This window comes from Crassostrea angulata, chromosome 9, assembly GCF_025612915.1.
Source record: "Crassostrea angulata isolate pt1a10 chromosome 9, ASM2561291v2, whole genome shotgun sequence".
Lineage (NCBI taxonomy): Eukaryota > Metazoa > Mollusca > Bivalvia > Ostreida > Ostreidae > Magallana > Magallana angulata.
This window is the reverse complement of record NC_069119.1, coordinates 32,281,121-32,293,686: the sequence shown is the minus strand read 5'-3', so window position 1 is coordinate 32,293,686 and position 12,566 is coordinate 32,281,121. Positions and strand designations below refer to the sequence as shown.

General features: G+C 34.5%; 1 pseudogene; it reads right to left on the bottom strand.

The window, feature by feature from the left end:
- Window positions 1-3,037: 3,037 nt before the first annotated feature.
- LOC128162062 (uncharacterized) lies at window positions 3,038-6,502 on the bottom strand (annotated as a pseudogene).
- Between the last annotated feature and the right edge of the window lie 6,064 nt (window positions 6,503-12,566).

Sequence of the window (12,566 nt, the reverse complement as noted above, 5' to 3'; positions counted from 1 at the left end):
GACCTAAGTGCAAACTGTTAAATAGACCTTCAAGAACAAAAGTAGTTTTTAATTCAGAACATGTATACCACCGTTGCCTTGTCAATGTTTTAATATCAAGCCGAAATTTATCTTTTTTCTAATGCATTTTACGATTTATTTCCTTTGAATTACTTAACAATGCACTGTGCAAAAAGAATCGATGTCTATAAGATCGACGTTATCAAGACCAATTTTGTAAATTCTACACTCCGCAGCGTGCTCTCAGCCCAAAATTCAAGCATTTTTTCCAAGTCCACTTCCCGTTGATAGCGACCTACTTTTGTATCAATGTAATATGTAGTTCCTGTGACTGCCCTCAACACATAAGGAGATATATGATGCAATTTTAGCTTCTTTCGAATCTTTGAAGGTATAAAGTTCTCTTTTAAAAATAATGTATTAGCGCATAGTTTCTGTTTTAAATGCAATTTGTAGGTACTGCTTTATACACTAATTTTAAATGAAAAAAATATATTGATTAATGGAAACTACTTGTTACATTCGATTAAACAGATCGATGCAACAGGAAGTTTTTTTTAAAAAGTTTGTGAGTAAGTTTCAGCTGTTTTTCTATTAAAATTATTGTCAAACGCAATCATTATTTTGAGAATCCAAAAACTCTTAATGTAGTCCTACAATTGGCATTATATGGGCTCAATCATGGAAAGCGCATGTTTAAATTAAAGCTATGCGTTGTAACAATACACATTATAAAAGAAAAAAAATATAGATGTACATGCTTTTTTTTATAATTATCTCTTAGAAAGTTGTACCTCCATGCGATTGCGAAAATTATTGACCATGATGAAATTGAAAAAAGTCTATTAGAACTGGGTGAATAAAATTTTTAAATATGTTTTTTGGCTATATATTTTATCACTTTTGTGAGAAATACTCCATCATTGCGTTTCACTTTGTGGGTATTCAATCAATGCTATACAAAATTAATTTGTGACAATAGAAATTTTTTAATGAATATTTGGCTTCTCTTTCAGAGTTAAGGTCACCGATTTAAACTTTTTTCTCTCTCAATATTATAATTTTGATCTAAACTTGTTTATATTTAAAATAATTGAAATGATAACATTTTAAAAAAACAAGTACTTTTCATTTTGTACATGTTTGCTTTTCGTAGAAATCATTCTTCTGCCAATGAAATTTTGACAGGCATAAGCAAGGTTATGAACTAACAGTAAAATGAATATTATTTAAGACAAAGCAGCCATGCATGTTTCTGAAAGTGCAATTTGTCTATCAAACAATCTAGAAATGTTGATACATTACTGGTTTGGTTGACGACTGCTAATGTTGTCAACAAGGGATGTGGTCCTAGGGTCCGGTAATGTGGTTTTATTTAGTTGAACAGTTGTTACTACAAACAACAACAGTATGTTTTCCATTAATCTTAAAATTTTAATTGTTCTCATCTTAAAATGGTAATGAGAATGTGATTTACAATTAATTTATCCCAGATACCTAATGAATAACATGAAAACCAAGTTATCTGAGAATAGTTTATTTGGCGCTTCTGGCCGCGGTGAAAGTATGGGGGCTACCGCAGGGCCGCCCCCCACAAAAGCAACCAAGCAAGCAAAAAGCAAAGCAACAAGCATTAAGCAAACATGATGTAATCAATAGGCAACTATGACGTAATTATGACGTCATCAACAAGCGAATATGACGTTATCAATTATCAATAAGCAAATATGACGTAATCATGCACTGGGTAAACGCAAGTGCATTAGCGTTCTACTAAATATTTTAACCTTACTTAAGCCATATACATGATATAAGCAACCTTGAATGACAAGTAAATGGACAAAAATTTTCACACGTGCATATCCATTATTATGGAATTGAATTAGGATCAACTGTCCAATATGACGTCATGAGCGTAGAATATGTGTCGACTCTTCCATTTGTGTTGAGGTGCGGTCGAAATACGTCACTTGCAAGGGCCATAAATGCCTGTTGTCTGATGCAAATCTATTACGGGCATTTATGGAACTGCAACCACCACAATGGGAGGACCAAAGACCATTAGTGACGGCGGCAGTACCTCAGCACAGATGGTCACCAGCGGCCAGAGCTTGCGCTCATTTTGTTCTCCCTCAACCTTAAGTAACGATGTAACAACCTTTTCAATGTTTTCTAGGAATGAATCATTTCCCTTTTTTGACAAATGAACACCGTCATAATGAAATAATGTTGGGTCCTTACTGTCAAACTGAGTATGTTTAATAACCCCCCCCCCATAGACGTAACTAACAATATTGCTTCCCTATTGACTCTTTTCTTGAGTCCTCCATGGCCCTAATGTCCTCTGAATACATCCAATTGAATCTAGGGAGCAGGTTTGACCATACCAATTTAAAACGAGGGAAAAGCTTGGCTATTTGCTCCAGTGTGTCTTGGAGCTTTTCCAGCAGTGATTTTAACTCAATGAGACCTAAACTATTTGCTCCGCAGTGTATAATTAATACATCTGGGTCATTCTCAATTCTTCGCAGCACACGAAGCTTGGGAAGTAACTGACTAAGGACCATACCTCCATAGCCTTGCCACCAGATTTCGGTATTAACTATTCCAAGGTTTAACCCCCCCCCCCTTTCGTTCCCTGGACGCTATGCTCGCTCTCTTGACTATGAAGGATCCTATGACCCAGACTTTATTGACACCTATGCGCACAAAACTTGGTAGATGTTAAGCTTAGCTACTATTTACTACAAATATGGAATGTATGATATAAGACTAGCCCAATATTGCTTATCATTGACGAATATATGTTAAGCCTAGTTACTACTTACTTAAAATGATGAATGTATAATGGTATATGAAACTAGCCCAATAATTCTTATCATTAACGAATATATGTGCGATAGGCATTAGATTGCCATCTACCCGCCAATTGGATGACATTTTGTGTTTCGCCCTAAAGTGCTAATGTAGTAGCTGCTCCTATCCTAAAGGAGTGTGACTTAAACTTCTTACTATCAATGGATGACTTTGCCAAGACCTTAGCTAGGACCGCACTAAACTGATACCGTGTTAGTGGTTTCCCCGAAAAATGACAAAATAATGGCCCCGTAATGTTTGGGCGCACTTGCAAAAACTCCTGCATTGCTTTTACTGGGCACGTTATTCCATGTGATGCATTAACTGACAATGTCACTCCCCTACCACACTGATCGGTTTTGGAGCGTTTAATGCTTACCACAAGTTTGTTAGTTAACAGTGAAACATCTTGGCATTGGATTATGGTTTCATGTGAATTACCCTTAGATAGAGCAATTTCACCTATCCTAAGTAATGCATGGAATGCAAGGGAAATGGCAGCCTTATACAATGAGATTTCATAATTGCTATAGCAAACAAATTGAAGGTTTGGGATAATGGTGTGTAAAATGTCCAGTGTGATTGGTAACCGTGTGTCTGCTGTATTGGTGGATCTTCTCATACCTTGGAGTAGCTTTTGGGTGACAATGTTTTTTGTGGGATCATATAATGTATGACTTTTGCATTTGAAGCTTATTGCTGCAATGTATGATTTTGCCGTCGAGTGTTTCTAGTGTTTTATTGATAGATGTGCAATAAACATGTTTAAGTGTGTGTCTGGTGGCGGCCAATCCAGTGACAACCCTTGGCCAATACGAAACTGTTCAAACGCTTGGATCCCTACCCTGTATGCCTCGCTAGTGTTCACTGACATAGATGCACTAAATAAACGCTCTATTTCGCTTGAGAGAGCAAGCTCTGGAATTGCTCCGGAATTGGCTGAGGTTGTGCGTCTGCTGCAGGTGCCACGCTCCTGAAAGTGTCCCACTTTTTGCGGGAAATAGAGTCAGCTATTTGATTAAGTTTGCCTGGGATGTGGTTGGCTTTAAACTGAATATTGTACTTTAACGCAACCAACATTAAGGGCCTAACTAATGACTTGACACGCTCTGACCTAGATGACTGTTTGTTTAAAATATGAACCAAAGCTATATTGTCTATGAAAAGGATAAGTTTTTTATTATGCAGGAGGCTTCCCCAGACCATCAATGACAACACAATTGGAACTAAATCTAGAAAAGTAATATCACGAAAAATGTCATTGTAAGCCCATTGCTCTGGCCATTGGAGAAACATCCATTGGTCCTGAAAATAACAACCACAACCTAATTCTGCTGACCCTGCACTATCTGTGAAGAGTTTCAGTGTATCTGAGGTACTCCACTCACTGTCCGGAAAGTATACCACCCCATTAAAACTATCCAAGAATTCGATCCAGGTTTTCATATCATGACGCATGGACCCCGATATCCGAATATGATGATTTGGTTTACTAGTTCCTATCATAGCATTGTAAAACCTGCGATTAAATGCTCTACTACCAGGTATAGCCTTGCTGAAAAAATTTAACTTGCCAACTAGAGATTGTAGCTCCGACAACTTAATTTTCTTCTTACCTAACCAACATTTTAATAGAGTAAAAAGTTGATATACTTTCTCCTGTGGAATAGAGACTTGCATTTTGACCGTGTCTATTTCCCGACCAAGAAACACTAAATTCGTAGTGGGCAAAACTGTTTTTTCTGCGTTCAAGGGTACACCAATTTCCAAACACAACTCCTCAAAATTTTGCATAATAAATTTACATTGACTTGTGTTAGCACTCCCTATGAAGATGAAATCATCTAAGTAATGATGAATGGTATTGAACTCTGATCTTTCCTTAGCTAACCACTCTAAGAATGTGGAAAACATTTCAAATAGTTTACATGAAATGGAACACCCAAATGGCAAGCACTTTTCAAAATAGAATTTACCTTCAAACTGTAAACCTAATTATTCAAAATCCCCTGGGAATATCTTAAGTAACCGAAATGCGCTTTTTATATCAGATTTTGCAATAATTGTCCCTCTCCCCAATTGACTTATTGTTTGAATGACTGTGTCAAATGATGTGTATTTTACTGATGTGTGAATAGAGTCAATGTTGTGATAAATGCTTGCAGACGGTCGGTATGAAAGGGGCATTACCATTCGCCAACCGCCATCAGCTTTTGGAACAATACCTATGGTGGACACATGAAACTTTAACATAGGGGGAGACTAAAAGGGGTCTGCCATTCGCCCTTCTGTTATTTCGTTATCTATTTTTTCTTGTAAAACATTTGGATGCTGCTTTGCAGACATTAAATTCCTACTAAAAATTGGAAACCGGGGACCCTCATATTGCAACTTAAACCCATTAACTAGACCCTCCCTTAAAGTATGTGCTGTCTCTCTATCTGGGTAGTTAATTAAATGTTTCAGTATTTGCTGTGTCTTTAGTGGGGAAACGCCCAGTGCCCATTTGTCTTGACTGTGGTGTAACATGTCTTGACTGTGGTGTAACATGTCTTGACTGTGCTGTAACATGTCTTGACTGTGCTGTAACATGTCTTGACTGTGGTGTAACATGTCTTGGCTGAGGTGTAAATTGTCTTGACTGTGGTAAGCCTTGCCTTGGTTGATAGGTGGACTGAAACTGAGACGGTCTAAATGTAAATCCTTGTCTCCGAAATGACTGACCATTTGGGTGATTAGGAGTTTGAGTGTCCATGTAGCGAATTAATGGATGTTTATTGTTGCATCTGATGCACTGGTGCAGATAGGCCCACTGGATTCTGTTACAAGAATCTCTGTAGTTAAAGTCAAAACACTTGTTTGGCGAAATTGATGGACGATTTGTATTGGACTGGATCCCGGCGTCATATACACCAGCCACAATTCACTATCTATTACCCCCAGTTATTTGATGGGTTAATTGCCATCCGAAGCCTGTATTGCTCATCATATGTGACCCGATCCTGCGATTTTTCAGCCCCTAACCTAACGTCATGCATGTATTTGAATAGTTGGTGCGTTTTGCTAGGGTGGGCTGTAAGATATATGCATGCATAAATGATAAAGGCATCTGTCCATTTCTCAATGGTTGTCAATCTATGATTGTGTTTGGGCTGGGCTATAATTTGGCCTTGGGAGTCCATTGACAATGTGGATAGTTGTAGCCTATTAGCATCACGCACAAGCAGGGTGGCTAAATTAATGTATTCCCCATTGACAATTTTTTGTTTGGTTGCATTATCTACATGGTAACCTAAATCTACTTGGGTTGATTAATAATGACAGGTTGACTAAAGTTATTGCCAAACATTAAGGACTGAGACTGAGCACCAATGTTAGTACCTTGTGCCATTTCTGTCGATTCTTGCTGGGATGAGCCAATAGCATTTGTTGGTCCTGCCACAGTGACGGATGGCGCCACCATCATGGATGCTGTGGAGGGCTGAGGGGAATGGGAAGCCACCATCTGATTTTCCACTGGAGGTTGCGCTACCTGCTCTGCTGCTGTACTGCTGCTTGCATGCCCTGCCCTCTCGGGCCTCTGTCGTCTCCGGTCCCCACGCTGGCTCCTTGTTGCTGACAAATCCTTTTTTTTTGTTTTGGGCATTTCGCTCGGAATAATAAGAAATAATTAAAATTAGCAAAAATAGTAAATACTTAACGGATAAAATGGACGGTTTTTGAGTACATCTGCATTCCGTTCTGACTATCATACCCTCACGTGGTTTTTCAGCCTGACATTAATAAAAACCATGTTAATAAATTCAATCGATCAAAAATCTTCAAAAATTAAAACCATCCATCTATATTACTTCTGGCAGCGTACAACATTACCCAATATGAGTAGAATGCTTTGTTATAACAGCCATAAATAAAGCATGATTATGTTAAAAATTATTTTAGCAAATTAACTACGTCTTACCTAATCCACGATTGTTTTAGAAAGGGGATTGTTCTAGAAGGGAAGTAACTAATATAAAAACACCCGTTAAAACCCAACCCGATCGTACTCAAAATTTCCGGCTAATAGTTACTAAGATAAATGCGCATATCTGAGACAAGCTCCAATATGCGATAATATTCAAACACGTGTACATGTAATAAATGGTTGAAATAAAATACAAATCTTCATCCATTACTTCAGATAAGACTACAAAACTTCAGTTAAGTCGGTAAATGCATGGGATTTTTCAGAAACTTGTGATGCTATAAATCTGAACAATTTCAATTCTACTTTTAAAAAAAATATCTGTTCCTTCTTAAATTCAATATAAAGTGATATACTTACATATGCCTGCTACCCCTTCTGGGGCATAAACCGCTGACAAGATTTCTCCAGATCCCTCTATCCTGTGAAATCTTTTCTACCTCCCTTCAGCTTTTACCCATTCTTTTTATGTCCGTCTCTAAATCTCTCCGCAAGGTGTTTCTTGGCCTGCCCCTATTTCGGTTTCCTTGGGGGTTCCAGGATAGGGCTAGCCTTGTGATTTTATCTTATGGTTTGCGTAGCCCTATATATCTCCACAATCTCCTCGTTATTTCTTCCTTAAGGTATCCCACTCCTCACTGTTCTTGTATCAAGAATTTCTTGAGAAGTATTCTATTGAAATCTGTAGACAAAACACACTTAAATAATACAAAGATAATGGGAGGTCAGTTTTCATCCCTCTGAGTTATGGTCAATTAAATTTGACCTTTTTGCACCTAAAATGTGATTTCAGCCTGATTAGGATTTGTTGTCAGAATTTTTGATTAAGCAAACTCTTTTCTTAAAATGTTGTTTTTAATTATGTACAATGGTCACACTGAATAGAGGGATTACGAAAAAAAAATTGCATGAAGCTGCATAAATGTTTGTATGACCTTTTTGCACTTATAATAGACAATTTTTATAATAGTTACAATTTGATTTGAAATAAAAACATTTTGAATATCAAGAATTTTAGAAGATTAATCCAGTTTGCCTACATACAATGTATGTATTCAGTATCATTTTGACATAATAAAACATGGGGGTCAGTGATTTCAAATTTTAGATACATGGCTTCAAAGGTAAAATTATTGCAAAATTTGGCCTAAAAAATTCAGACATTTCTATATATTTGCATGATTTTTTGCTAAACGTCTATCATTCTCTCAAAATTTAGTATAGTACAAGTCATAGAGAACCTATAGAACATGTCACAAACCTATCAAATGTTAAAAAGAAGAATAATGAATAAAGTATAATAAAAAGAAAAGTATATTGAAAATTCATAAAATTGCTTGTTTCTGTCATTTTCGACTAAAAAACCTTCCGCACGAGAAAATAGTTCCCCCCAAAAATTGTTCGTTTCTTGAATTCAAATGGATTTCCTTTACGAATGTTGTGTAATTATGAAATGATGATCTTCTTGTGAGGTTTAAATTAATAAAATCATATTCAGTTAAAATATAATGAACATCTGCGCAATGAAATCAAAACATGAGGAGTGATATACCTTAATAGGGACTTGGCTTGTTCTCTGCCACACATCTTATAAAATAAATAGTGTCATTACTTATCGAAACCCCCTCAACTTTTTCAAGTTAGATCATATTCTTGATGTATTTGCCAAATTCATCGTTTAATATATTCAGGGTAGTGTTACAATTTTGCCTTTTTTGTACACACTGACAGAGGAAAGGCCGGTCAAGCCATATACATTGTTATCTGCTTACCTTATAACACTCGCTGATAAACAAAATATCCATGCCTGCATTATCCTGATTATATCCTAACTGAAAAACATCAAAATCCTGGGTATCTGTATTAAATAAGCCTTATTTCGGCATTATTTACATCGCATTCCGATGATTTGTCTTCCGACATTGATCTTCTCTATCAAACATGCTTGTGACGACATCAATGTTAATTATACGTTATACAGAGAAATCGGAAAGATATTCAGTCAGAAGAGTTACTAATGACATTTTACAACTGTAATGTTTTTTTTTATTTGGACTAGAGATAAAGTTAAAATTGACAGGTTTCTTGTGTAAAAAATACCATCATGCTGCCTATTATGACGTCATATCGATTAGATGAATGTTTACTCAATCGATCGCTGAGAGTTGCCTTATCATACCCGCGCATCCAAAGTCTTTGCAATTACGTTATTTTGTTTGCATCCTTTTATAATGGCGCTCTGGCTTTTAACAATGGTGTACATCTTGACACGTGGTTCTCTTTATTATATTTTTGTCATTTTTGAAATTTTGAAATCTGATAATTGCGCGCAAAGTCCAAAATAATATAGTCCAAAATGTATGTTTAAGAACATCAACATGCCAACATAGCCAATTATTTTGAAAAATAATCAATGCTCTTTTAATATTATGCACTGAGGAAATTACAACATATATCCTGGAAAATAAAACTTCCTTCAGCAAGTACTTCAAACATTGCAGGAAGAACCAAAACAATCACCGTGCTATTAAGAGTCATTTGAATCATAATTATTTCATTATTTCAACTTGTAAAATATAATTTTAAAAAATATTAAATATGATAAAATATTACATGTATGATAACAACTTCTAATTCAAAAACGCAAGTGGTTATGTCGTTTGGAAATGTGTCATTTCTAAACTCTCAACTTTTACCGACAATTTGTCCGATTTTAGAAACACATGTTCACCAATGTTTGCCGTTCAATTTCATTTAAAATTTACTTCTTTTTTTTTAAATACTGACCACTTTGTCAGTGCAATATGCATGGAAACTTTAATTTACAGCCCCAATTTTTCGTCAGGTCTACGGACCACCAATCGCCCCACCCACTTAAAACTATTGTTTAATGTGTGCATCGGAATGAATCAAATAAATCTAATCATAGCCTTTTGATTAAGTCAGTACATGTTTAATAGACCCTCATGAGAGTATATCGACCTTTGACGAAAGCAGACTTTTCATTCCTCTTTAGAAATGAAACTAGACGTGTCAAATATCAAAAATCTTCAACGGTATAATCATAATAATATAAAATTTATTCGCTTAAGATTACAACAGTAAAACAATGGGTTTTTGATAAATACGCTTCAATGTCGCTATTGTGATGTCACAATATCACAAGTGCTTAACCTTTCTTTTATAAAAGAAATGAATGCTTATTTACTAATTAAAAGTGATGATTATAAATTAACTTATAGTTTGAATATAGTAATGTTTATAACAAAACTTTTTCAATGATTTTGCGAAAATAATTGATTAATCATTTGATTGTAAAAAATACAATGTTATAAAAAAAATTGCTGTTAATGAGGTTGTATTATCTAAGGGTTAATTGCTGTTTATTTATATGTGTCACTGAAAAATCTACAAACTTCAGTATTAAGGCATCATTAATCGATTCTCTATATTTATTTTTATAAATTGGTTTTGGATACCAGGACAGTAGAGAGTTAACACTTAGTAAATCACACAATAAATACAAATAATATTTTCAATTACATATAAAAACTCAAAACTGTCACCCACAGTACTTGTACAAATACAAAGTAACAAATTAATGATTTTTGCTGGACAAAATTTTAAAATGAAAACAATAATCAGCAAGTATAAACAATGTGATTTCTGGCGTTCCATCGCTGTCAATCGATACCAAACAGGATATGTATGATTTATTTGAGGGTATTTTTCATGTTTTCTACTTAAAATATGTTCTCGATACTCTTTTTATAAATAAATTCACAGCTGATTTAAAAATACTATAAGCTATGAATAGAAATATAGCTATTTACAACGTAATATATACAATTTAACTGGGACGACTGTTCAAATATATTTTATATCCTATGTAATATGTAGTTTTGAAGATTATTTGATGAATTTTCTATCTGATTTAATGTTTCTTTATTTACGAGTACAATGGCCCTTGTAAATAACGGTGTAAAAAGTATTATGTAAACTATATTTTTGGAATATAATAAAAAAATCAATAGGTAAAACAAATAATCATTCAATGATTAATTTTTGTAAAAGAAAACAGTTGTTAACCTTTTAAAAAGTCCATTTATCTATTTTATCACTCCAGTCTTAAGAATTTTATTTAAACGATTTGTACATTAAACATTTTTTAAACAAATACTATTCGTTTTGTTTATGCTGCCAAATCCTGGAACACATTCTTCTGTTCGTAAAATTTCTGACGAAAATAAACGAGGAAATAGACAATCAATAATAGAAGAACTATTCCAGAGAAAGCAGCTATACTTGTTTTTAGAAATGTTGTTTTATAATAATGACCTGGAGCTGAAACATGTTTTGGACATTGTGTGCCACTATTTGTATTTGTTTCGTTGCGAACGACTTTAGGTGTTGTCAAAAGGGTTTTTAGGGTTGTGTTGAGTCCGGAGCCCCGGTTAATTGTAGTCTTTTGTAGTGGAACAGTTGTTCCTACAAATATGAACAATTATATATTCCCCTTGTTTTGTAATCAATGTAAATCTATATATCATATAGTTCTAAAATGTCTTTAAAACACCGAAAAGAAAACGAAACATCATCACTACCAAGAAATTGTGTAACAGCTATATATCACTCGTTCTAAGTCTGAGCAATATTTGCATAATATATCTGCATGCATTTATTATATAACATAGATAAATCAAAAGGACAGATTCATATTGGATGTAAATATAATAAATCATTGTAAAGCTAGAAGAAATTGTCATTCGTAATCGTTGTCTTCTTTTTCTCAATGCACACTGTCTATCATAAGAATAATCTCGGTTTTTACGTACACAACATTCAAATTTTTAAAAAAGTTTACCTTGCAGGCATCCCATAGATACATTGCAATATTCTTTTTTGCAATCACAAATGAAATGACAGTTCCTTCCATAAGTAGGGTAAGTACATGGTGTTTTACATCCTTTGCCTACGAAACCATCTTGACAAGCTAAAAACAACGGCATGATTTGCATATCAACGTGAAACGGTTATCTTATCTTTTAAATACAGTAACACAAAGTAACTATACCCAAAATTTGAAATTTCAAAAATGATATTTTATAAGGACGATTACCGATGCAGGTGGTGTTCATCTTGTCCCACTGGAATCCATCGCAACATCTCCCACTACAACCATTATCCAAATTATAATTTTAGAATTTAAAGGATTTCTTTTTTAATGATACAACCCCCCCCCATTTTTGTGATGTAAAAACATAATCATCATATGTACATGTACATGTAACGTGATAAAGGGTTTTTGGAGGAAAAGAGGGGGAAGAGGGGGCATCCCAACTCAGAAATCATGATGTAAAACTCAAAATGTTCTTACATTAAAAAAAATTAAAAAAACATCTTTGAAATCATACAAAACAACAAATGGTCAAAAACGCTAATAAATGTAAATAACGTTATTTACGATTGTTATGGGTACAAATACATTAGTGCACTTGTCATACTGTAAATTTTGACGCATATTTTGTGTAGATAGAGGCGGATCAATCAATTTTTTAACATGGAAAATTTTTTTTTATAAATGAACAGAGCAGAATCTTAAAACAATTATTCTATCGTTAAATCCTGTCTATTGTGCTTGTTTTGATTCGGCATGTGATTATTTTTAGAGCGTGTATTATTTCTTTTCTAGAGTGTTTAATGTACAAGTTCGATGTGATTGACATCAGAAAGCCTATTTAAA